The sequence below is a fragment of the Crocodylus siamensis genome, chromosome 6 (genome assembly GCF_052110815.1).
Source record: "Crocodylus siamensis isolate JL-2025a chromosome 6, ASM5211081v1, whole genome shotgun sequence".
NCBI lineage: Eukaryota > Metazoa > Chordata > Crocodylia > Crocodylidae > Crocodylus > Crocodylus siamensis.
Genome location: NC_143400.1, coordinates 54745546 through 54771965, shown reverse-complemented (window position 1 = coordinate 54771965; position 26420 = coordinate 54745546). Strand labels below are relative to the sequence as shown.

Sequence of the window (26420 nt, the reverse complement as noted above, 5' to 3'; positions counted from 1 at the left end):
AGTGGTGCTGTTTGCCATTCAACTGCCATTTAGCAGCCAGAGGTGAACCTGACAAGTAGGAATCCCTGCCCTCTACTCCTGGCTGATATTTCCATAGGATTGATAGTCAGATCTAGAAAAATGGAGTAAGTACTTTAAAATAATAATTGTTTCCAAACTTTCATTTACACTGTTTTCAGCATATTGACATCTGTCGCCATAGAAACATGCATAGAGTGCATACAGCAGTCAGGAACAGCGAAGATAGATCCTTGTTTATTAGTTACAGGCCCAGACAAGGTAAGCTAAACATACTATTTAATGTAGCAGACAAGGTTATTCGGGTGAGTCTGGTATTTCATAGATTTCAAAGACATTAGGGCTGAAAGGGACCTCGGAAGATCATCGAGTCCAGCCCCCGGCCCAAAGGGCAGGAAGTCAGCTGGGGTCATAGGATCCCAGCAAGATAAGCATCCAATTTACTCTTGAAGGTGTTCAGTGTAGGTGCTTGAACCACCTCCGCTGGCAGACTGTTCCAGACCTTGGGGGCTCGGACAGTAAAGAAATTCTTCCTTATGTCCAGCCTGAAACGGTCTTGCAGGAGTTTGTGACTGTTCGACCTTGTCATCCCTTGGGGCGCTCTGGTGAACAAACGTTCCCCCAGATCCTGGTGGTCATCCCTGATAAACTTATAGGTGGCCATCAGATCACCCCTGAGCCTGCGCTTTTCCAGGCTAAAGAGTCCCATGTCTCTCAGCCTATCATCGTAAGATCTGTTTTCCAGACCTCTGATCATGCGCGTGGCTCTCCTCTGGACTCTCTCAAGCTTCTCCACATCCTTTTTGAATTGTGGAGCCCAAAACTGGACACAGTACTCCAGCTGCGGCCTCACCAAGGCCGAGTACAAGGGGAGAATGACATCCTGGGATTTGCTCGAGAAGCATCTATGGATGCAAGCCAGCGTTTTGGTCACTTTACTAGCCGCAGCATCGCATTGCAGGCTCATGTTCATCTTGTGGCCAATGATGACCCCCAAATCTCTTTCTTTTGTAGTGCTATCCAACATAGCACTGCCGAGCCTATAAGGGTGCTGCAGGTTTTTCCTCCCAAGGTGGAGAACCTTGCATTTTTCGGTGTTAAACACCATCAGGTGTTTGGGCAGGGGGCTGGACTCGATGATCTCCCGAGGTCCCTTCCAGCCCTAATGTCTATGAATCTATGAATCTATGAAAGACAGGCAGCCAGTGAAGATGTAGACTGAGGAGTCAATGGGTGAGAGGCTGGGTGTGGGGGGGGGAGAAAAGGGGGATAAATAGTGGAGACGTACCTGGGAAGTCAGTTGTCAGGCAGGTTATAATGTGTCATAAATCCAATGTCTATATTTAGTCCATGATTTTTAGTATCCAGGAGGCTGATGAAGTGGAGTTCATAGGCTCATCTCTGGGAAATGTTTTGTAAGTTTCCTTTGAGAATCAGGACTGAGAGGTTGGAGAGAGAGTGGTTTTCTTGTGAGAAATGTGCCCCCACTGGTAATTGAGTATTCCTGTCTTTGATAGATTTCCAGTGTGCATTCATTCTTGTGCGCAGTTGTTGTTCCGTCTCTCCTACATATTTTCCATCTGGGCATTTGTGCATTGGATGAGATATATCACATTTCTGGAGGTGCCGCTGTAAGATCCAGGAATGCTATTTAATGCATAGCACCCACTGGTCCATATTTCAGTCTGGTTTATTCCCCATTCAGGTCATAAAACAAGTCACTCAAGAATGTCATCAGGGCAGAACTTGGCTCAGACACACCAGTTATCTGAAGTGTACTACTTCAATTTAAGAAAAAAAAGTCTAAACAAAATTGTTCTATTAAATTGAATTAAATTCTGATCTGTAAGGTGGGCTCTTCAGTCCTAGTCTTCACCAGTGAATTTTAATGCATCAATAGTATAAGCAATCCACACTAACATTTTTGGGTGACAGTAACATATATGAAATGGACACAATGAACTGGATAAATATACAAAAACAAATATGTATGCATCATGTAGTCACATATGGATGGATGCTCTGACCATCTGGAGGGATGATATGCAAACAATTAGGGATGAGGTACTTGAGAGCATTAGGTATAAAAGAATGGACTGCCTTCACTATAGGCAGGCCCAATTGGGTGTACCCCATACATCCCAGAACCTGATATGGTCATGGTGATAGTTCTCATTTGAAGGCAGCTGCTTCTCTATCACATGAATTGAAAGGGCATCTCACTCTTGCCAAAGCAAAGCAGTAGGAACTGTGCTAAGTTTGTCTCAGCTGGGAATTTCTCTCTGCATAGTTTATTCTCGCTCAGCTGGAACCGATGCTCGTAATCAGCTGCCTTCTTTCATTATGCCCATTTTGTATCATTAAGAACTGAACAAATCAGCAATTGAACTTACCAAACAGCATCAAGTAGTTCACAGGCTAGCAAAGGAGCCAAATGTCAACATTAGCACTCGGGAATAGAACAGAAGCAAGAAATAAAAGTTGCAGTTAACCAGAGTATAAATTAGCAATATCTAGAGTCAGACCCTGACCTGAAATTCAGATACCAACCCTGGGAAAATGTCTGCTTAGCATCACCTCTTAAACACCTAAGTATTCAATAGATGCAAATATTCATTAAGTAATTTTTTAATATTTTAAATTCTACATGATAGTAATGTAGAATTAGAATATAAGTAACTCCTTATTCTGGTCTTTTTCACAAGCTTTCATTTGTATCTAGTTTGTGACATCATATTTCCATAAACCCTCAAGATATTTGAACCTTCATGTTAAATGTTGTGAGGAGATCTCAGTGCTTTGATTTGGAATCCCCATGCCTTAGGCAAAAATGCAAGGCACACAAGTTAGATTTGGGGGGGGTTTTAATTAAAATTACTAATAATAATTAAGTGATCTATCTTGAAAAACCACACCAAGCAATTGATATAACTCTGTAAAGACCAACAGACCTAAAATTAAACCTATGGTACCAGCTGTCCCTTGAAAAATGGGTTTGTCCACATACCTGGCTTTCCCTGTGCTCCGGCTGTAATAAAACACAAATTTGGAAACAGAGTCCAAGAAGTATGATCTTGTGAAGCACCATGGGTGCGGCTACATGTGCATTAATGTGCTTTTCCTAATGTGCATGACATTTAGTACCTCCAATGTTATTAGGTTGCCTTAATGCACAGTAGTGCAAGTGGATGCTTTGCAGGTGACACCTAATGTGCAGTAGCCTTTAATGGGAGTTGAATTGGACTAACCCTGAGCTATTGTGAAAAGCCAGTCCTTGAGAAATCCAAAGAGCTTGAAATATTGGGTGCATGCAAACATGTATGTGACACAGCACTGGGCACTTTTAAAAGTGACCGGTGTTACATTGCATGCATTTGTATAAATGGTGAAATGTATGTCAGTGCTGAGAAAATGGTGAGAGTGCGCTTTTGAACAAAAGACACCAAAGGTGTTTTAGTTTCCAAGTGCACCATAACCATTTTCTTAATACTGCTGTGCATTTTGTCCTTTATACAAATGTATGTTATGCAGCACTGAATGTATCAGTTTGTGTGCGCTGCAGACTTGATTTATTGAGTCTGCTCCAACGTGCTGGATTTCTGGGGCTTCAAAGCAAACAAATATATGTGTATAAGTGCCCATTTTGTTTATCGTCTCATTCCTTATATCTGCAGGCTTACAGTGCTATATGCCAAAAAACTCCATGTTTTCTACATGGTTTCATTTTGTGCTTCACAGACCTTGACAGTGTCACTTTCATGTGGCTTGCCAAGCATTTTAAAAGGTCATTGGGTTTGTGAACTCAGGTTCAACTAATTAAACTGAATGGAGAATTTTGAAGTCATAAAAAAGTAGAACATCAATAAAACATAAAACCCACCAGGCCAGGCCAGAAGTCAGCAAGGCTTTATGCCAGCCATTGAATAATGACAGGACCAAGGAATGCCAAATAGCAGCAGAGAACTCTAGGTGCAACCAGGAAAAAAGGTCTAATCCTACCCACTTTCACAAAGAAATGTGCAGCCAGTTTGTGCTTTGTCATGATTACAGACAAGAAGGCCCCTAAACTGAGTCTTTCTGCCTCAGGTTGCTCTCTTTTGCCCCTCTCCAGTCAAGAGGAGACAGTGGCTGCAACTACACGAGGTGCTGACTGTGCAGAAGCTCATTCCTACTATGCAGTAGCATTGTGTGACACAAAGCATGATGTGACACTACTGCACAGTAGTAACAAGCTTCTGCGCAGTCAGCATCACCAAGAAGGGGTTCAGGGATGCCATTGAGTATTTATGTAAGCAAGTACTAAATGACTGTGCAGTAACAACTGTGCAGTCAGCATCTCGTGTAGATGCAGCCAGTATTACCTAGGGGAGGGAGTACTGGACTAAGTTTCACCAAACTCCAGTCCTAGTTCTAGCTTGGCCACTAGTCTACTGAGTGACCTTGTCCAAGTCTTTTCTATAAATTAGTTTCTTAATCTATAACACAAAAAGAATGATGCTGACTTTCTTCATTAGGGCTTTGAGATCTCCCGATGCAAAGAAAGAGCTAGGAATTATTATTCTAATATTATAAAAGCCTAAGTCTGTCTGTCTGTCTCCCTATAACACTTTATTCACACTCTGATTGGCTGATGGAAACAGCCAATCAGAGTGTTCCAAACTTGGGGGCGTGACATCATGATTCCGAAGCCGGGCTGAGAACTGGACAGGGGGTGGGGGAGCCAAGGCCAACGCTCCCCCACCCCACTCCCTGCAAGAGGCAGAACAGCGGCAGCATGGGACATTAGGTGGCGGCACTCCATTCCAGCACCCCCCACCCCACCCCCTGTCATTCTTGATGGGCAAGTGGCTAGTTATGTTAATAATCCAGTGGAAAAAGGAAACCAAGCACCTTCATCTGGGAAGATGGAGAAAAATCCTCCACTCAGAGTGGTGACATGGTGGTGTGTTACCCAGCTGTATCAACATCATAAGCTGATTTAATTAGAAGTTTCTCAGGGCTTTTCAGGACTACATCTTCTCTTTTGTCTTCTATAACATAAAGCTCCCCATCTGTGTACAACAAATAAGAATTATAAACAGAATTAATAGGCTATGTCAGCATCTGTTTCCACAGCAGAAACTATGGGAAAGAAAGAACAGAGAAGAGAAAAAAATGCTTAATTGTCCTATAATAAGTTCCTTACAACATATCCCTTGAAAAGGAGCTAGTAAGTGGCCTGTTTGTGTAGATGAATCAACTCAGAGTCTCCATCTCTCACAGGGATGAAAGTAAAACTGATATTCACAGAAGAATGAGCCAATTTCACAATGAGAACAGGGATGTAAATATTGTTTAAAAAAATTATCAATTTAACCTCCTCTAATTATATTGGTCAAACAGATAACAGATAGCTCATACCTAATTTAGTGTCCTTTGGCAGGAACAGCCCTAGCCCAGGCTTCAGCCCCTTATGTCTTCACCTTGCACCTGACACTGGATAGGCCCCAGGATGCTGGATAGAAGCCATGGGCAGGGTGCAGTGGGTGTGGCTAAGCCACTAGGCAGTGCTGCTCAGCTGTAGAGCCATGGCATCCCCTTACCCGCCATGGGCAGGGGCTGGGGCTGTGGATGGAGCAAGGGCCCCAGTGGCACAGCCTCTACTGAGCACACTGCATTCATCCCCTTGTTAGAAATATTATTAAAAATGCATTATCAATAGCAGATTTAGAAAAAAAACACAGCTGCTAGCCCTCCTTGTCTCCTTAATGGGAGAGGGAAGCGGGGGTTGGAAATTGAAGGGAAAACCACCAAAGGCCCTTTGTACTAAGGTATCACTCTCTCTTTGTTCTGCAAATTTACTATCTCTTTGTTACACTAAATCACACTTTCTTTCATGACCCCCACATTCTTAGGCTAAGATAAGAGCAAATGCCATTTTTGCCTTCAGGTTGAACCTTGAGTAACCTTGGATCCCTTCTACGCACGCGTGATAACCTAATGCATATTAAGCCTATCCGCCCCGCATACTTAAGTAGTTAATTATAATGCACATGGGACGTATGAAGCGACATGTTTACATATATGTTTGTATGAACCGGAAATGAGTTGTAAAAGTTCCTCCTTCTGCACACGTGGTCAGGAGAGAGGGGATAAAAGCCTGCTAATGATTGTGCCTGGGGGCAGAGTGTTTGATCTTTTGTCTCTCTCTCTGACCCTATTTGCAAATATATACCTTTTGTGTTGCTAATAGAGTGTGTCTGTAGCTGAAGGTTTTTTTCCTCCTCCCGAGAAACGAACCACGATTTTTATATCACCCTTCCCACCCATGGCACTAGGGCTGCATAGGACCTGGACCAGGCTGAAGTGGAGCTGAGCGCATGGATGGCTCGGCACAGGGAGGCACTGTGGCAGCTACAGCAGGTGGTGCTGGGTCTGAGAAGTCATCACCAGCCCTTCATGCAGAGAACACGGCCCCAGGGTGCTTCTGAGGGGTGGCAGCACAGCAGCACCAGCCTGGGAGGCTGCTGTTGCAGCCCTAACATGCCCCCCCGAGTCGCTGCTGCACTGCCACTCAGAAATAGTAGCTGTGTGCTCTGCCCCACTTCAGGGTTAGGCCAGGCCCCACATGGCCCGAGCACCATGAGTAGGAGGGAGAAGGATGTAGCACACCTTCCACTGGGACTGGACCTCTGTTTCCCCTGGGGCAAGCTGGGAAGGGTCCAGCCCAGCCCAACAGCATGGAGGAGCCTTCCAGGTCCAGGCCACAGCAGCATAAATGCAGCTGGGGGTACAGGGAGCCTGCTGGGGCCCTGCTACTGCAGGGGGGCCTGGCTGACCCACTGCAGGACCAGGAATCTCTGTGGTGGGAAGGCCCTGCCTGATCCCTGTTGAGGGCCTGGCAGTTTCCTCCCTTCCTCCTTCCCCTGGTGGTGGGATCTGGGCACAGAAGAAGTGTGCAGCCCCGGCTCCATCTGCAACCCCAACTGCAGCCCCTGCCTGTGGAAGCAAGGGAAGCTATGGTTTGGCAGCTGGGCAGCACCCCCTAGTGGCTCAGCCATGACTCCTGGCTGCCACCCATGGCTCCCTGCCAGCAGTGTGGGCCCCACACCACACTGGGAGCAGAGTAAAGACAGAAGGGGCCAAGACTGTTCCTACCAGAGGTCACTAAATGGTAAACAATATAAATATCATTGTCATTTAATTGTTTACCCATTTAACTGGTTACATTCCTAGAAGAGAATTACCCATGGGTGCTATGACACACAGAGAAGGACTGCTGACCTCTTCAGAGACCTGCTGCTTGAACCACAGCTACCAGTCCCACTTTCTCCCTCTGCCTCTGAACCATTATCATATTTTTATCTTCTCTATAGGGGGATGATTTGTATGTGTATGTAGGAATGGGGAGGAGGAGGGGTGACGAGTTTGTTTTGCTGATTTCTAAAAATACTCATAATATGCGATTACAGTTATTAAATCCTATTTGATCACTTACTTACTTTTCCCATCCTCAACAATGTTTCCTACAGCTCCAGAAAAAGAGGTATCCCACTTCTGGACCAATACTAGATTCACTCTATGCAAATCAGCTTATGAACCCAAGTCATGGAAAAGGATTCCTTTGTGACAGGTACAGCATAAACACAAACTAAAAGATCATCCCTGTTTCAAAGAGGTTACAATCTAAATGAGGATATGGACATATGGACACCTTACTGAAGCCAAAATGGCAGAGGGCTTTTCTGTCTGTCACTTGCTGTGCAGTAATTGACCATGTGCGTGTTCTTACCCCCAGCACATAGAAACTATGCTTCACTAACTTACTGTTCTTTCACTGAGGCAGAGCTGATGAGATTAGCTTCCTCTTACTGCAGGGCAAGAACATACGTGTGGACAGTAATCATGCAGCACCTGGAAAAGCCCCCCTCCATTTTATTATGTAAAATTTTCATATGTCCACACTTCAATTCTGTCAGGTGTTTCAGGTCCCATGTCAATGAATGCTATTTTTATGGACTCTTATACGTTTCTTCTCCAGTATTTTAGTGGCTGTGTAATTTATTGCCCCCTCTCTAATGATTATCCTTTTCTTATATGCACTATTTTAGCTTGTGAAGTATCCTGTATTGTTATTTGTATTCTGGTAGTGCCTAGAAGCTCCACTTAGATTGGGGCCTTGTTGTACTACATATTGTACAGGCATAAGATCAAAGGCATCCTTGCCCTACAGAACTCACCATCTAAAACAGACAGGACAGAAGAAAACAATGTAAGCAAATGCCAAAAACCTTGTTAGTTAGAATTACTTACTTTTCTGGCAATCACTCCTTCAAACCCCACTTCACTCATTCCTCACAAGAAACCCTTTGTGCATACATGCAGTTATTTGATATAAATATGATAGGAGCAACCTAAATTTAACTCTCCACTTGGTTTCACAGTAACTTTGGTTTGACACAGAAACCCACTTCCTGATAGTTACATTCATCCATTCAGTCAGCAGACACCATGCCCACATTCAGACAAGCACAGGCGTTCAGTACCCTGGGAACAAGTAGCAGCGGTGCACCTTGTGCTTGTCCTTGGGGAATGCCTGTGCCATGCATGCTTTGGCATGTGGCGAGTGACCCCGGGGGTAGAGAAGGCTGGGGCCGGCACTGTGCTGGCCACAGCAAATGTACCTGGAGTCCTGGGGGCCTAAAGGGGCCGCAGCTTCGATGATCCTGCTGAGCAGAGCCTGGCCAGCAGCCGGACCACAGCTCTGGGCTGCTCAGCTCCATTTTTAGGCTGCACATGCTGCCTATGCATGCGCTACTCAATTTTTTTTCCCACATTTTTTTGACCCCTGGATATCCAGGGGTCAAGAAAACGTGCAGGAAAAAACCCCTGAGCAGTGCATGCATGGGCAGTCTGCTCTCGCAGTGTGGAAAACAGCTGACTATGCAGATGTTTCCAGTGTCACATACTGCACAGCTGCACTCGTCTGGACACACCACATAAGACTTATGTACCCGGTCACAACTGACCAGCTTAATTTGAATTTCAAATGCTACGGTCTGTAAAGAAATGTTCACAATTAAGTAATAGATTCATTTAAAAAAAATAACAACACAAAAGATTTCCACGAAATATTAAGGGAAAGTAATTTGAAAGGTAGAATTTAAAGAATCCACAGTTTGCTTTTGGACACTGTGGCTGCATTCACACATGCAGGCATGTGTGCTTGTAGCAGCTCAAATAGCAGTAGCACAAATTTGGGCCAGAGATTTGCATACATTAGTGGTGATGTGTAGGGGGTACACGGTAGTGCACACGAACCCCCTGAGCGCACTGGTGCACCTCCTGACAGGCCGTGCTACCCGGTTAGCTGATGGGGGGGGGGGGGGGAAGGGAGGCAGGCAGGAGCACCAGTAGCTCTCTGCCCCTTCCCCCCCCGTGACTGCTGGACGTGGAGTGGGAGTGCCAGATGAAGCTCCGTGGCCACTTCCCAGTCAGTGCAATTGGCTGCAAGGGACTCCCCCAGTCGATGAGATTGCCCATGGGGGGACCCCGCCACCCAGTTGCTGACTGGCTGCTGGCAGGGCATGTTCCCCCCTGACTAAGGTGGTACCTGTCACCCATGGCACACATGCCTGAATATGCATTTTGTTGTGGGACAAATTGTGCCAGTTGGGGCAAACTTACCCTGCCAAGCTCCTCCAAGATGTGCAGCCAGGAGGAGCTAGAGGTTGGTGCCAGCACCTGTGTTGGCCCCAGCAGTATAAAAAGCTTCCCTGTTGAGCAGCTCAGGGCTATATGCCCTCAGGAGCTTCTCAGGCCTGGCTAGTTGACTGTAGCAGTCTGGCAGTGGGGGCAAATCATCAAATCCAAATCGAATTGGGAGACCCATTAAAAGCTCTGTACTGATTCGGAAAAGATTCAGAAGAGATTTGGTAATTTGGAAGGCGGTCTTGTGGAGAAACAGAAACTGAGAAGAAACTGAGACGAGGGAGGGAGGAGAAGAGGGTGGAAGACTGCTCTGATATTGATATCTGTAGCTGCCCAGTGACTGCTTTCCCTGAGTTCCCTTCCAATCACAGTGTGCTGGGGAAGAGACAAAGATATACATAAACAGCATATAGGGCTCTGTGTGAAGCCTTTCTCTCCCTTTTGTGAGCTGTCTGTCTGGAAGCAACAGTGTGTCAAAGGTACTGGCTTCTTAGTCAGTCTCATGCAAGTCTCCTTTCTTGGAAATGATTCAATACACCATACTAATTATCCTTGCCTAGAATCCCTCTACTTATCCCTATCCAACACATTCCTTTCAACTTATTCTTCCCCCCAAATTCTCTTATTTGTTCTTGTTATTTCTCCCCACACACTTTTTAAAAAGAAAGCTGTGTTTTCTCTGACAGTGTGTCATCCATCACTGTGCAGAAAAGCACATATATTACACACATATATTAAACACATAGAAGATATATTACATACACACATATATTATACCAGGGACAGGCAATTATTTTGGGCGGAGGACCACTTACTGAGTATTGGCAAGACATCACAGGCCCCATTACAGGGGGCCTGGGATAGATAAATACTAATTTTCTAAATGTTTTAGGGGCCCTGCAGGCTGGAAAGAATGGCCTGGAGGGCTGCATCCAGCCCAATGGCTGCATTTTGCCCACCTCTGTATTATGCACATACAAGATATATTACACACACACTTTCCAGCACAGCAAACATTATGAAGCATGATGGAAAGGTAGGTGCCAGGTCTTCTGGCAGGGGAGGGAGAGAGGTTAGAGAGGGTAGGGGGAGAGCTGCAAGTTCCCCCCTTCCCACCAAACATAGATATACCCTTTTTCCTGGGAGTGATGAATCTTCTGCTGCCAGTGGAAGCAAGGAGGTGGGAGCAGTAATTGTCTCTGCACCACCTCCACTAGCACTAGAAATAGCCACCAGCACTAGCATGCCAGTCTCCTCCACCCCAATTTCAGCTCCCAGCCAGAGGAGGAGCTGGATCTGGAAGCAGAGGAGCTGAGTGCCATAGCTAAGGAAGTTCTGGGGAAGGAGGAAGAATTTGAGTTTGTGCTCCATACCCCTCAAAGTTCCCCTACAGGGAGGTCTCCTCCCACTTTGAAGGAGGTTGTGGGGGCAGGTGGATCAGCTTCCCCTGTTGTTGTGCCTCTGCCTGCTGAGGAGGGGGATAAGCCAGGATCCCCACCCTCAACCCAGAAGCAGGGGGGAGGGAGGGTAGTGTAGTGTTGGATCATTTTGAGTTGACAGATGATCCCAGGTATGCTACCTACCAGCACTGCTAAAGGCAGGTTAGCCAGGGCAAGGAAGTGAAATGCTTCACCACCACGGTGATGCTGTTGCATCTCAGGAGACAGCAGCCCCTTGCTCTTGTTTCTCCTCAGCCTAGCACCAGTGGGAGCATGCCCAAAAAGAAGTCCCCCTCTCACTCCAAAGCCCCCTTCCCCACAAAGCAGAAGAAGGCCACCCTGGACCAGTGGGGGAAAGCCACAGACAAAGGGGGGGGGTGCGTTGAAAGGGCAAGCGAGGTTACTCAGAGCCCTGAGGAGATGCTTGCTCTGGATGTCCATCCCTTCTCCTCTGTTTCATAGATTTCATAGATGTTAGGGCTGGAAGGGACCTCAGGAGATCATCGAGTCCAGCCCCCTGCCCCAGGGGCAGGAAGTCAGCAGGGATCATAGGATCCCAGCAAGATAAACATCCAGATGTCTCTTGAAGGCATTCAAAGTAGGTACTTGAACCACCTCCGGTGGCAATCTATTCCAAACCTTGGGGGCTCGGACAGTAAAGAAGTTCTTCCTTATGTCCAGCCTGAAACAGTCATGGAGGTGTTTGTGAATGTTTGACCTTGTCATCCCTTGGGGTGCTCTGTTGAACAGACATTCCCCCAGATCCTGGTAAGCACCCCAATAAACATATAGGTGGCCACCCAGTTCACCCCTGAGAGTCCCCTGGCTCTCAACCTGTCTTCATAAGTGTAAGAAACCAGTCCATTGTTGTGCCGCCGCACCCGCACACCGCGCCCACATACTGCCCCGTACGTATCCTTATGTGTTGGCATACCGCTGCCTACGGCCCTACTGGCCAACAGGCACATGCGGTCAGCGTGGAATCATGGCGTGATTTCAAGTAATTGACCGCGCCAGTAACTCCCGCACTTTTTAACTGCCACACAGTTCAAATCAGGCTATCAATAGAATGCCTGGAGCTGACTGGGTGAAAGGGTTGCGAGGAGTATAAAAGGCGGTGGCTGACCCCTTCCCCGGTTAGCGCATCAGATCCTACGAGCAGTTCTGCTTCACAGTAACCAGTGAATGTTGTAACAAAGCGTCACAGTAACCAGTGAATGTTGTAACAAAGCGAAATCTTTGTAAGAAGTCTGCAACCTGCATCTCCGACGTGGAGTGTAAGTAAAAATAAACTTGTTTGTAACCATACGAGTGAGTTCCCTGCCTGCCTTTATAAGGCCAGATACCTGACGAAAGCACATCCCTTTGCAACCCACTTGGGGAAGCAACAATAAGGTCTGCTTTCCTGACCTCTGATCATGTGCGTGGCTCTCCTCTGCACCCTCTCAAGCTTCTCCACATCCTTTTTGAATTGTGGAGCCCAAAACTGAATGCAGTACTTCAGCTGCGGCCTCACCAAGGCCGAGTACAAGGGGAGAATGACATCCTGGAATTTGCTTGAGAATCAACTGTGGATGCAAGCCAGCATTTTGCTTGCTTTACTAGCTGCAGAATCACAGGTTTTTCTTCCTGAGGTGGAGAACCTTGCATTTTTCAGTGCTGGCGATGCCCTCCTTAGCTAGGTGATCCCCATAGTGAAGAAGCTGGAGAATCAATGGAGAAATTCCAAGGGATCAATGTTCCTGCCTGGGGCAATCTGCTTTCACCAGAGGTGCAGGCACTGGTGAAGTGGCTGGGGGCCATCAAGAAATGGCTCAATCCACTGCGGTCCAGTATGGTCCACGTGCTGGCAGGCACGTTCAACCCAAGGGTGAAGGGGAGCATCTGCAGCAGCAAAACCCTTGATCACTGGATGGAGGTTCTGGTGAATAGAGTTAGGGAGGCAGAAGGGCAGAAGCAGAGGGATGTGGAAGAGGGGGATCCACTTTCCCATGCCAGCACTCCAAGCACCAGCCAATTTCCTCAACCACAGCCACTGCCAATGTGGGCCAAGGGCATGGCTTCAATGTTAGGGTCCAGTGGCACCAAACCCCACCATCCAGCAGGTAGCGTGGAGGCCTCAGTGGCTACTTATCTCACTGAGGATGTGAAACCACTGCAATGCAACCTCTTGGCCTATTGGGCAATTTGCAGCCAGATGTGGCAGGGTCTGTCCTGTCCTGTCCACCAAACAGTGTTCCAACTGAGAGGGTGTTCAGCATTGCTGGGGATGTTGTGACACCCTACCGCACCTCTTTGGATCCTGGTTTGATGGAGCAGCTGGTGTTCCTGAAGGTGAACCTCCTGCTGCTGTGGTTCTCCAAGCTCCACATGCAGATGGACTGAGTGCCACCCTCCTCACTCCACACCTATTTCCTTTCTTTAGTTGCTTTCACAACTATTTAATGCCCTGCTCTTAGTTTTTCACCAGCCAACAGGGGAAGAATATCTCCCTTGTGTTGAGCTCCCATGCCAGGATGAACTTGGAGGTACGGGATGGGGTATGGGGAAGGAGGAGACCCCAGGTCCTGGGCATGACCTAAAACTGCACCCTGCCAGGGTAAGGAGGCCTGGTGGAACTGCTGGTGGCACGGCAGCCTCAGGAAATGCCAGGACTGCTAAGCTTCCTGATGAAAGGTGGGTGGAGGGCCACTGATAACCTCCAGTCACTACACGCATATACAGTCCTAGCTAGGGAAAGCCATCTGTGAGGCATGGGCTGCACCGTACGAAGCTGTGGAATGGATGTCACACCTAGACATCAGGGGCCTAAATGGGAAGCCTCCTTCCTGGGTAACATCTAAATCAGTTTTCCATCAAGGTATGGCAGGAAAAAGAGGGGCAGGCGGTTGGCTCAGAAATAGGTGGGGAAGCTGAGATCAACCAGCACTGGTCAGGCCCCCTGTAACAGGCTATCATCCCTGCTGCAATCATAGATTTCATAGACATTAGGGCTGGAAGGGACCTCGGGAGATCATCGAGTCCAGTCCCCTGCCCAAAGGGCAGGAAGTCAGCTGGGGTCATAGGATCCCAGCAAGATAAGCATCCAATTTACTCTTGAAGGTGTTCAATGTAGGTGCTTGAACCACCTCCGCTGGCAGACTGTTCCAGACCTTGGGGGCTCGGACAGTAAAGAAATTCTTCCTTATGTCCAGCCTGAAACGGTCTTGCAGGAGTTTGTGACCGTTTGACCTCGTCATCCCTTGGGGCGCTCTGGTGAACAAACGTTCCCCAGATCCTGGTGGTCACCCCTGAAAAAATTATAGGTGGCCATCAGATCACCCCTGAGCCTACGCTTTTCCAGGCTAAAGAGTCCCATGGCTCTCAGCCTGTCATCGTAAGATCTGTTTTCCTGACCTCTGATCATGCGCGTGGCTCTCCTCTGGACTCTCTCAAGCTTCTCCACATCCTTTTTGAATTGTGGAGCCCAAAACTGGACGCAGTACTCCAGCTGCGGCCTCACCAAGGCGGAGTACAAGGGGAAAATGACATCCTGGGATTTGCTCGAGAAACATCTATGGATGCAAGCCAGCGTTTTGGTCACTTTACTAGCCACAGCATCACACTGCAGGCTCATGTTCATCTTGTGGTCAATGATGACCCCCAAGTCCCTTTCTTCTGTAGTGCTATCCAACGTAGCACTGTCGAGTCTATAAGGATGCTGCAGGTTTTTCCTCCCAAAGTGGAGAACCTTTTATTTTTTGGTGTTAAACACCATCAGGTTCTCGTCTGCCCATTTGCTGAGCTTGTCCAGGTCAGCCTGGATCACCCGCCTATCTTCTGGCATGGATACTTAGCCCCAAAGTTTGGTGTCATCGGCGAACTTGGCCAGTCCACTCCTGACTCCAATGTCCACATCATTAATGAAGATGTTGAACAGGATGGGTCCCAGGACAGAGCCTTGAGGGACCCCACTGGTCACAGGGCACCACGATGAGTGACTGCCATCGATTACAACCCTCTGGGTCTGACCACGGAGCCAGTTTCCCAGCCAGCGGATCATGGTGGAGCCAAGGCCACAACTGGCCAGTTTGGCCAAGAGGTGATCGTGGGATACCAGATCAAAGGCTTTTTTGAAGTCAAGATATATGACATCAATCTCTTCTCCCTTGTCCAGGTGATAGGTCACCTGGTCAGAGAAGGAAATGAGATTGGTCAAACAAGACCTACCTGCAACAAACCTGTGCTGGCTGTCCCTTAGAATGTTAGCCTGGGCCAGTCCATCAAGGATGGCCTCCTTTTCTAAGATCTTCCCCAGGTTAGGAGTCAGGCTAATGGGCCTGTAGTTAGCCGGATCCACTCTCCTCCCTTTCTTGAAGATCGGCACCACATTGGCCTTCTTCCAGTCTTTGGGCACTACACCAGAGCTCCAGGAGTTTTCAAAGATCCGTGCCAGGGGCTGGGCTATGACGCTCGCCAGCTCCTTGAGTACCCTGGGGTGCAGATTATCTGGGACAGCTGACTTGAAGGTATCCAGCTTCTCAAGGTGTTCCTTCACGAGGTCAGTATTTATGGAGGGTAGGGGATCTCCATCACCCGGATCTCCCTGTCCCATAGCAGGCATGGGCATCCCATGGGACTGATGAAAGACTGATGCAAAGTACCTATTTAATAGGTTGGCTTTTTCCTGGGCGTCAGTTGTCAGTTGCCCCATCTGGTTCAGCATTGCCCTTGCTTTTCCTCCGGCTCCCCACATATCTGAAAAAGGACTTTTTGTTGTCCTTGATGCTTGGAATAGATTTAGCTTGTGCATTGAGGATCGCTTCCTTGAGAAGCAAACACTCTTCTTGAACTCCCATCTCCCATCTCCCTGGGGTCATGGTCCCTGAGGGCCTGACCGACAAGCCTCTTGAGCTTGTCAAAGTCGGCTTTTCTGAAGTCAAGGACTTCTGTGTTGCTGACTGACTTGCCAGCTTTATGGCAGATGGTGAAGGTGATCAGTACATGGTCACTGTCACCCAGCTTCCCATCGATCACTAGGTCGCCAATTAGGTCATCCCCCGTAGCCAGTGCCAGGTCAAGCAGCGCTTTGCCTCTCATTGGCCCATAGACTTCTTGAGTCAGGTAAAGGTCATCCATGCATGAGAGAAAGCTTTGCGATGCTTGGATTTTGCTGAGTGATCTTCCCACGAGATGTCTGGGTAATTGAAGTCATCCATGACAGCCAAGGTCCTGGAGCAAGCGGCCTCAGTCAGTTCCCGGGCGAACTCCTGGTCAAGCTCAGGACTTTGAGTGGGAGGTCTGTAGTAGACTCCCACCGTTGTGTCCCCTGTGCTGTTTTTCCCACGAATTTTTACCCAGAGGGTCTCTAGCTGTCCATGCCGGTCTCCAACATCAACTTGCAGGGACATGTAGCTTTCCTTCACATAGAGAGCTACACCCCCGCCCCTTTTGTCAACACAATCCCTCCTGTACAGGGTATAGCCCTCTATACCCGTGGTCCAGTCATGGGTGGAGTCCCACCAGGTCTCCGTTATCCCAATGACATCATAATTCTTTGCACTGAGCAGGAGGACAAGCTCCTCCTGCCTGTTACCCAGGCTCCTGGCATTAGTGTACAGGCAGGCAAGTGTGCCCTTAGGGGCTCTTGCCTTGCCCACAGATTGTGCCAGGGCTGGGGCAGGGGTGGGCTCCCTTAAGTGCCTTGGTCTGCTGGCTTTGCAAGGGTCGCTCAGCGGGCCAGCAGTGGCAGTAGTCCGCCCATCCCCCAGTGGGCTTAGTTTAAAGCCCGGTGGAGCAGGTCAGCCAGCCTGGCTGAGAAGAACCTCCTCCCCAGGGGAGAGAGGTGGAGGCCATCTCTTCCCAGCAGCTCGCTGCCTCTCTCGCCAAAGAGCGGGCTGTGGGCATGGAAGCCAAAGCCTTCCCAATGACACCAGCTCCGCAGTCTTTGGTTCACTGCGTGGATCCTCCTCTCCCTCCTCAGCCCATAGCTTGAGACTGGGAGGATCGACGAAAACACCACCTGAGCTCCCAGACCTCTAAGCCCCGCTCCCAACTCCCTGTAGCGCCTGATGACCTGGCTGGGGGTGCTCCGAGCCATGTCATTGGTGCCCACGTGAATAAGGAGCATGGGGTATTCATCCCACTGTGCCTTAATACACACAAGGCAGACACAGTTCTTTGGGTCAATCTTATACCTTTTATTAGACCAACTGAATAGTTGGAGAAATACATCTTAGCAAGTTTTGGGTTTAAAAACCCTTTGTCAGGATGTGGAAGCATCTGCAGTGGTATGTGTGCTGTTCCTGGATGGAATGAATAGTAAAGAAGCCAGAGGCTGGGCTGATATGCAAGAAAGCCAGTCAGTGAAAATGTAAATTGAGGCATCGGGGTGAGAGACAGGCAAGTTATAGTGTGTCATAAATTCAATGTCTATATTGAGTCCATGACTTTTTTGTATTGAGGAGGTTGATGAAGTGAAGTTCATAGGCTCATCTGTGAAAAGTGTTTTGTAAATTCCCTTTGAGGATCCGGGCTGAGAGACTGGAGAGAGAGTGGTTTTCTTGTGACAAATGTGCCCCCACTGGTAAGTGGGTGTTCTTGTCTTTAATAGATGTCCGGTGTGCATTCATTCTGGTACACAGTTGCTGTTTGGTCTTTCCTACGTATTTTCCACCAGGATATTTGGTGCACTGGATGAGGCATATAACATTTATGGAGGTGCAGCTTTAAGATGTAAGGATGGTGATGTTTCTGTTGTGGGGTGTAGTAATTGTGGAGGTACTGGAAATATGTTGGCAGGTTTTGCATTTCTTGTCATGGCATGGTCTGGATCCATTCAGTGTGTTTTGGGATGTAGGAAGTTTGCTTCTGGTGATGAGGTTAGTGAGGTTTGGTGCTTGTTTGAATTTACAAAACACCTTTTGTAGACAAGCCTACAAACTTTACTTCATAAATCTACTGGATATAAAACTCATGGACTCAATATAAACATTGGATTTATGACACATTATAACCTGCCTAACATCTGACTCCTCAGGTACCTCTACACTTTTACCTGCTACATTCCCCTTCCCATCCTCCACCTGGCCTTTCTCTCACCCACCTGATACCTCCATTTACATTTTCACTGACTGGCTTTCTTGCATATCAGCCCAGCCTCTGGCTTCTTTACTATTCCATCCAGGAACAGCACACACACCAACAGCAGATACTTCCTCAGACTGACAAAGGGTTTTTAAACCCAAAAGCTTGCTAAGATATAGTTATCCAACTATTCAGTTGGTCTAATGAAAAACATCAGATTAACCCAAAGACCCGTGTCTACCTATGTCCTTAGACCAACATGGCTACAACCTTCACTCTTTAACAAGCACAAGTGATACGAGTTTTGCTTTCAAGAGTTTGAGGGGCACTTTCACAGAACCCCCTGCACCTATATCCTTGAAACTTGGAAGGCTTCATGTTCTCAGAAGGGGCTACCATCTCTGCTATTTTTATCTGAATTGGCAAAAGAATGACAAAGTTATAGGTATTTTCCCATTATACTCTATGGCCAAATCTCCGAATTCGATTTGGCTGAATCAAACCCAGACGGTGAGTCAAATCACTGAACTGAATCACGGTCCCTCTGAATTGGTAGAATCTGAATGGAATACTTGCCACTTTGCACAGGCCTACTATATACATACATACACATACAGAGAGAGAGAGAAAGAATGAAAGAGAGAGAAATCAGTTGGAAGCCTACCAGTGCCTCTATCATCATAATAAAATTGACTCTAAATATCTATACTTTTTGGTGCTTGCTTTTGATTTTTTTATCATAGAAAAATCAGAGCTCCCCTTACCTCCTTCACTAACTGGGATGTAGAGACAGCTGCCCTTGCAGCCACAGCTCCTGCCAGCAGGTCCCATCCTGTCTGATGGCTTGGCACAGAGGGTGTGAAAAGTGGGGGGGATATGGGGTTTGTGGAAGGGGGGTGGAAAGGGGTGTCAGGGTGCTGGAAGCAGTGTGCTGAAGCAGCAGGGGCACATGGCAGGCATAGAGATGCTTTGTCTGGGTGCTAGAGCATCTCCTTGAAGGACCCAGCCTCCAATTGCTTCTGGGCATGCTCCAGGAGCACGCTCTGCACTGCTTTTTTCCAGGGTGTTTTCTTTTGATATTGGGATTTCCCAGTAACAAATTTAGAATGTTTTTTTTGTTAATGACATGCCTCCTAAAGCTTCTTAAACTGCCTTGAGACACTGCAACAGACACGTACTCATTCATCTGGGTGCGGCCTGTGAGACTAGAAAGAGCTAAATTTGTAAATGATTTGCTGTTCATTATTTGCCCAGCTTTTAGTAGTCAGTAGATGCATCTTCATGTTCATTAACACATAGTAGTTACTGTCCATTTAGTTTAGTACTTGCCTAATGAAACACTAACTAAATGCATAGTAACTACAGTTAGTGCACAATAGAGCCAATGCACAGTTTTTTTTATGACGCTTACTACACAATAGCCTAATACTATTGCACACTAGCATATTAGCACAGTTTTTGCCTGGCCCACTACCATGCAGTGTTCTTAAGCTACTGCGCATTAAGCGTCTTCTGTAGCTATGCCCAGTATGTCAGTTATTTGCTGTTAGTTAATGGTGGGACTCATGTTGTAGCTGGTGCTTTTGAAATATTAAAAAAGAGAAAACAGGTGTTCATAGATGGTCACAGAGAGAAATTATGCAGAGGGGAAAACAACTGACAATTTACATACATGTCAGAAGGATTCACTGTAAGGAATGTGACAGAGTGGATCATTAAAAAGAGTCTCAAACAGGCCCCTGGCACATGTTTTACTTAAAATGCAATTAATCAGTTGAATTACATCTTAAGCTGTTACTGGGCTCATGCAATTAATGGCACAATAAAACAAGGAATAAGCCACAGTTGTTACACAAAAAATATGTAATAACTTTTATGGCTAGTTCCTGTCAGACCATTAGTTAAACATGCTGCCAGGCTTGGGCTCCCAGCTGCAGGGTGTGCTTCTGCGACTGGAAGCCCTGTCAACTGATGTGGTTCTCAGGCATAGCAGCGCAACATACGCTTGCACAGCTGGTGCTGTATCAGCCAATCTGGGATCCCACATGCAAGGCACACCATGCAGCCCTGTGGCTGGAAACTGTCAGCTGCTGCTGCTGCTGCTGCTGCTGCTGCAGTAGGGGTGAATAATGCACCCCTGCAGCTGGGAGCCCAGATCAGCTGACAGAACTGTCAGCTGTAAGCATGCATGACACACTACTATGGCTGGAAGTCCCATTAGCTGACAGCTCCCAGCCAGGGGGTTTCATGCTATACCCTCATGGCTGGGAACCCAGTCAGCTGATGGGGCTCCCAGCCATGGGAGCTTGCCACTTGTTGATGCATACTTTGCACCAGCAATAAGGCATGATACTCAATCCTATAATCATACCTCCTGCTGTGCACATGTGGCTAGACAGGAAACAGAATAATGGGGATCATACATCAGATCCTATGACATATTTACTTGCATATCTGCCAGGGGTCATAGAAATAGAGCAGAGGCCATACAGATGACTGCAGGTAAGTGATACTGTACACGGAAGGAGTACTTGGAAAACTGCAGAGAGCTTTGGCAGATGACATATTTGCACCGCTATAACCAGCTGGTACATCAGTGTAACAAGAAGCAGACAGATAACATAAGCTGCTTACTTAAAATTCAGTGTAGAATTAAGCCAAAACAATCAGGCATAAAACTATACTAGCTAAGTTAAACCAGTGTGAGCATCTTCCATTCATTTTCATCCCAGGGCAGCTGTATGCTCAGTGTAAACAAGGTATTGCTTATCCCTCTTCCGCCCTGTAGTGAGGTGCTGTAATACTACCTAGACCAAGCAACCATCCCTAAATAGCTTCTCATCTGTCCCCTCTATCTCAGTTGTATTTGCATTACATACAGGTATACTTTACATCAGTTTTGTATAAACTGACTGTCCATCAAGGCCCAGAGATGACTGTGCAAGAACCCATCAAAAGTGCAGACACATCTAATAACACTGGTGGAGAAAAGGGGATAATCCTTTTAGCTGGCACTAAATTGAATAGGGTGGGATTAGATCACACAGGAGAAAGCTAGTTTTGGCCACAGTAAAGTAAACTAGGACCCAGAAGACCAGGCTTATATATTGGCTCTACCACTGTCCTGTTGGGTAAGTCATTTCACCTCTTTGTACCTCAGGTCCCCATCTATAAAATGCTGATGACACTGCTGACCTCCTCTGCAGTGGCGACATCTAGGGGGTGCATGTGCACCCCCTAAGAGCACTGGTGCACCCCCTGACAGGCCATGCTCCCCACTTAAGCGACAGGCAGGGGGGGGAGGCAGGAGTGTTGGTGCCCCCCCTGCAAAAGCCGGCCTGGGAGTGGGGGTGCCAGGTGAAGCACCACAGCCACTTCCAGGAGTGCTGCAACCACTTCCCGATCAGTGCAATCGACCACAGTGGGACCCCCTCCCAGTCACTGACTGGTTGCTGGGGGGGCATCAGTAGCCCATACTCGTTTGTAAAGTGTTTTAGATCTATTGATAAAAGAATCCAATGCAAGACCTAGTCAGTATCATTGGAGTGAAGCAGGCTTTCTGTATTCAAGAAATTGCTTCAGAAGGGTTGTATCAGCCTCTCTCTCCCACACCTGGTACAGAAAAGCACAAACTATAAAAATATTTTAAAGATAGAACATGGTGGTACTGTTTTATCAGGAACAAATAATACTTTACATGTTGCATTCTTGAATTACACAGACGTTTTAGCTAAAGTTTTATTTTCTCTCTTTTTCTCTACTAATACTTACAGCAGAATGATGATGGGCTCCTTCCCTGTTTCCCTCAACAAGCACAGAAGGTCAATGAACACTAAACAGCATTAAACCATCTCCCTAAGGAAGCCTTGAGGCATGTGTCATTATTGGATGTTATTTCCTTGAAGTTTAACTGTTGTACAGTAGGTAGGGGTGCCTGTCTGCAAGAACACATCACCAGAGAGAAGAAGAAACACTTACTGGGCTGGTGGAGACTTTAACTCTCCAGCTGCCAAAAATGAAATTCTGCTTTGCCATCTTTAGGTTGAAGCAATATGATACCAGCTGATACAGGAGAACCAATAGCTTCACATTGTGGCATTTGGTCATGAGACTGGGCTACTCTGAATATTCAAAAGCTAGTCCAGTAAAACCAGGCTACTACTATGTCTACATGCTCCATCCGCCTGTGCTCACTTTCACATGCTAAAATAGAAATGGGTAGAGAAGCCACTCCAGAGGTATCACCTGGGCCACTCCTAAGCTATCCAGAGACCGTGTTCTTGACAGTGATTCTAGAGGGCTGCTGCACTGCTGGGTTTTGGTGCATGTGAGTGAAAGTGGGCGGGCAGGGCATGATTGGGAACATCTCCCCTGGGTCATAGCAGGTATGTAGTAGTGATATAGCCTATGTGACAGTTCATAGTATCCATGTCATATCAGGTCATTCTGGCTAGTCCAGTGATTTGAATTCAGCAGCAGCTCCAGCAAGTATTTCAGAGGGAAACAACCCCCTCCTACTTGACATACATATAGCAAATGGCATTCCTCTATGGTGAGACTGTCTTGCCTGACTCCAGCACAAGATCAGTTTATGCCCTGCACAGTGGGGTTTGATTTTTCCTGTTTAATCTTTAATAACTGCAAATGTTATTACTGATCATGAGAGTCTTTCATCCTTTACAAAAGCCTGATATGCTATTTTTCTTAAAAGAAGACACTTCTTTACATGCCATACAGACATTGTGGCACTGAATAACCCAAGTTATTCGAATACCTTGTGTATATAAAGAGGTATTTCCTTTCATCCACCACTCTCAGTTTTGAGTGTACTTTGATCATGAAATGTTGTTTGTCATTATCCCCTCTATCACTAGTTAAACCTCATAAAGACCTAGGGCTTCTCTACACAGAGATGTTAATATATAGTAAGCTGCAATGTGCATTTATCTCTTACTAGTGACTCCTCATTAACACCCCCCATGGATGCTCAGTGCACACTAGGTGCAGGGCAGCTTATAACACTTTCAAAGTAAAGTGAATTCACAGTCTGGCTTCCCTTGGTAGGTAAGGCCCAATCTTTGTAGTTTTTCATCACATGAAAGCCCTATTATGCCTTAAGCCTCACTGCCTGTCCATCTACCTTTTCAGTTTCCTCTTTAATCACTATAGGTAAATTTATCCCTGACTGACTTGAATGCAGTTGCATTCGAGATTAACTTGACTCAGTGTCCAAACATAATCTTTAGAAGCACAAGAAGGATGACCAAAACCCTTGTAATAGTAACTCTCCACATTTGTAAGTCAGTTCCTCTGCAGTCAGCTCCTTACACTAGTCAGAAGTGAGACTGAGAATAAAACTAGACAGAAAGGCCTATCCCTTGAGGCTGAACAAATCATTGTATCTGATAATGAGGAGCTGGAAACTCTCATTCTAGCTGAGTATCCTGAAGCCTAATTCTGTCCTAGTTAAAACTATGCAGTTTGCTGATGTCAATGAGGATGCACAGTTTAAGATCAGAATTTGACTTCCAGTTTCCAGGTTTCTCCCACTGATGTAGTTTCCTGGAATCATTCCTTTAAACTTAATTTCCTAAAGAACCCCTTAGTACCGGCTGCTCAGCATGAAGGATGGGGGCAAATACCCCAGGTTTGCCCATGGGTTCCAGCATGTCCTTGAGTAAACAGTATTTGGAAATCTATTATGATAATTATGTTTTATTATTTACCATCTGTTTGTGAGACCTTGATTATCATCCAGCAACTCATGAACATCACACAGGTCCCTCAGAAACCTGCCCGAGTGGGTATCCATCTGGGACTTGAGCTCTTAGCATCATTAAGTGGGAGGGCAGGGGATGCCTGCAAAAAGGGAGCCATTAATGTGCAGCACCATCTCATTTGAGCTGCCTATAATGAAACCTAACAGATCTATTTTTTAAATATATGTAGGTGCATTGGCATCCATTCTCATTATAAAATATTCATGTGAAAGTCAATATATTGTCTGAGATCTACACTAGACCTTTTCTATTTTGAAGGAGCTATAAGAAGGTGTTTCAATCATTCTGAAAAAAGACAATGGGTGTGTCTACACATGCACATTTACTACACAGTGCCTGAAATTACTGCACAGTACAGGCACATGTCTACATGGGCATGCCTGTACTGCACAGTAAATATGGTGATGTACACTAACTTGACCTCATCCTCCTGCTTAATGCAAATAATTATGATGTCATAGGGATAACAGAGACCTGGTGGGACTCCACCTATGACTGGACCTCGGGTATAGATGGCTATACCCTGTACAGGAGGGATCGTGTAGATAAAAGGGGCAGGGGTGTAGCTCTCTATGTTAAGGAAAGCTACAGATCCCTGCAAGCTGATATTGGTGACCAGGGTGGACAATTGGAGACCCTCTGGGTTAAAATCCATGGGGAACACAGCACAGGGGACACAACGGTGGGAGGTTACTACAGACCTCCCACCCAAAGTCCTGCGCTTGACCAGGAGTTCACCCGGGAACTGGCTGAGGCTGCATGCTCCAGGACCATGGTTGTCATGGATGACTTCAATTACCCGGACATCTCGTAGGAGGATCACTCAGCAAAATCCGAGCATCGCAAAGCTTCCTCTCATGCGTGGATGACCTCTACCTGGCTCAAGAAGTCTATGGGCCAACAAGAGGTAATGCATTGCTCGACCTGGTACTGGCTACAGTGGATGACCTAATCAACGACCTAGTGATCAATGGGAAACTGGGTAACAGCGACCACAAGCTGATCACCTTCACCATCTGCCATAAAGCTGGCAAGTCAGTCAGCAACATGGAAGTCCTTGACTTCAGGAAAGCCGACACTGACAAGCTCAGGAGGCTTGTCAGTGAGGCCCTAAGGGACCACAACCCTAGGGAGAGGGGAGTTCAAGAAGAGTGGTTGCTTCTCAAGGGAGCAATCCTCAATGCACAAGCTAATTCTATTCCTTCTTGGAGGAAAGGCAGCAAGAGGGCACAGCAGCTCCCCTGGCTCTCCAGGGATCTAGTAGACCTCCTAAGGCTAAAAAGAAAGGCCTACAAAGGGTGGAGGATGGGATTCACTTCCAAGGAGGATTATTCTGCACTGGTCCGTTCCTGCAGGGAGCAAACCAGGAAAGCCAAAGCTGCAACTGAACTCCAACTAGCTTCAAGCATTAAGGACAATAAAAAGTCATTTTTCAGATATGTGGGGAGCAGGAGGAAAAGCAAGGGCAACATTGGACCCCTGCTAAACCAGATGGGGCAACTGACAACTGACGCCCAGGAAAAAGCCAACCTATTAAATGGGTACTTTGCATTGGTCTTTCATCAATCCCATGGAATGCCCATGCCCGCTACAGGACAGGGATGTCCGAGTGAGGGAGATCCCCTACCCTCCATTAATGCTAACCTTGTAAAGGAACATCTTGAGAAGCTGGATACCTTCAAGTCAGCTGGCCCTGACAATCTGCACCCCAGGGTACCCAAGGAGCTGGCGAGCGTCATAGCCCAGCCCCTGGCAAGGATCTTTAAAAACTCCTGGCGCTCTGGTGTAGTGCCTGAAGACTGGAAGAAGGCCAATGAGGTGCCGATCTTCAAGAAAGGGAGGAAAGTGGATCCGGCTAACTGTAGGCCCATCAGCCTGACTTCTATCCCAGGGAAGATCTTAGAAAAGTTTATTAAAGAGGCCATCCTTAATGGACTGGCCAATGCCAACATCCTAAAGGATAGCCAGCACGGGTTTGTTGTGGGTAGGTCTCGCTTGACCAATCTCATTTCCTTCTACAACCAGGTGACCTATCACCTGGACAAGGGAGAAGAGATTGATGTCATATATCTTGACTTCAAAAAAGCCTTCGATCTGGTATCCCACGATTACCTCTTGGCCAAACTGGCCAATTGTAGCCTTGGGTCCACTTTGATCTGCTGGCTGCGAAATTGTCTCCGTGGTTGGACCCAGAGGGTAGTAACTGATGGAAGTCACTCATTGTGGTGTCCTGTGACCAGTGGGGTCCTCCAAGGCTCTGTCCAGATCATTAATCTTCATTAATGATGTGGATATTGGAGTCAGAAGCGGACTGGCCAAGTTCACCAGTGACACCAAACTTTGGGGCAAAGTATCCACACCTGAAGACAGGCGGGTGATCCAGGCTGACCTGGACAGGCTCAGCAAATGGGCAGATGACAACCTGATG

The 26420-nt window shown here is 46.9% G+C and overlaps 1 long non-coding RNA gene across 1 annotated transcript; it reads left to right on the top strand.

Annotated features, from left to right (window-relative positions):
* LOC149862855 (uncharacterized) lies at window positions 1–22060 on the top strand. Its single transcript, XR_016443110.1, has 3 exons — window positions 1–125; window positions 7530–7630; window positions 21986–22060. It is a non-coding gene; the product is annotated as an uncharacterized LOC149862855 (long non-coding RNA).
* Window positions 22061–26420: the final 4360 nt, after the last annotated feature.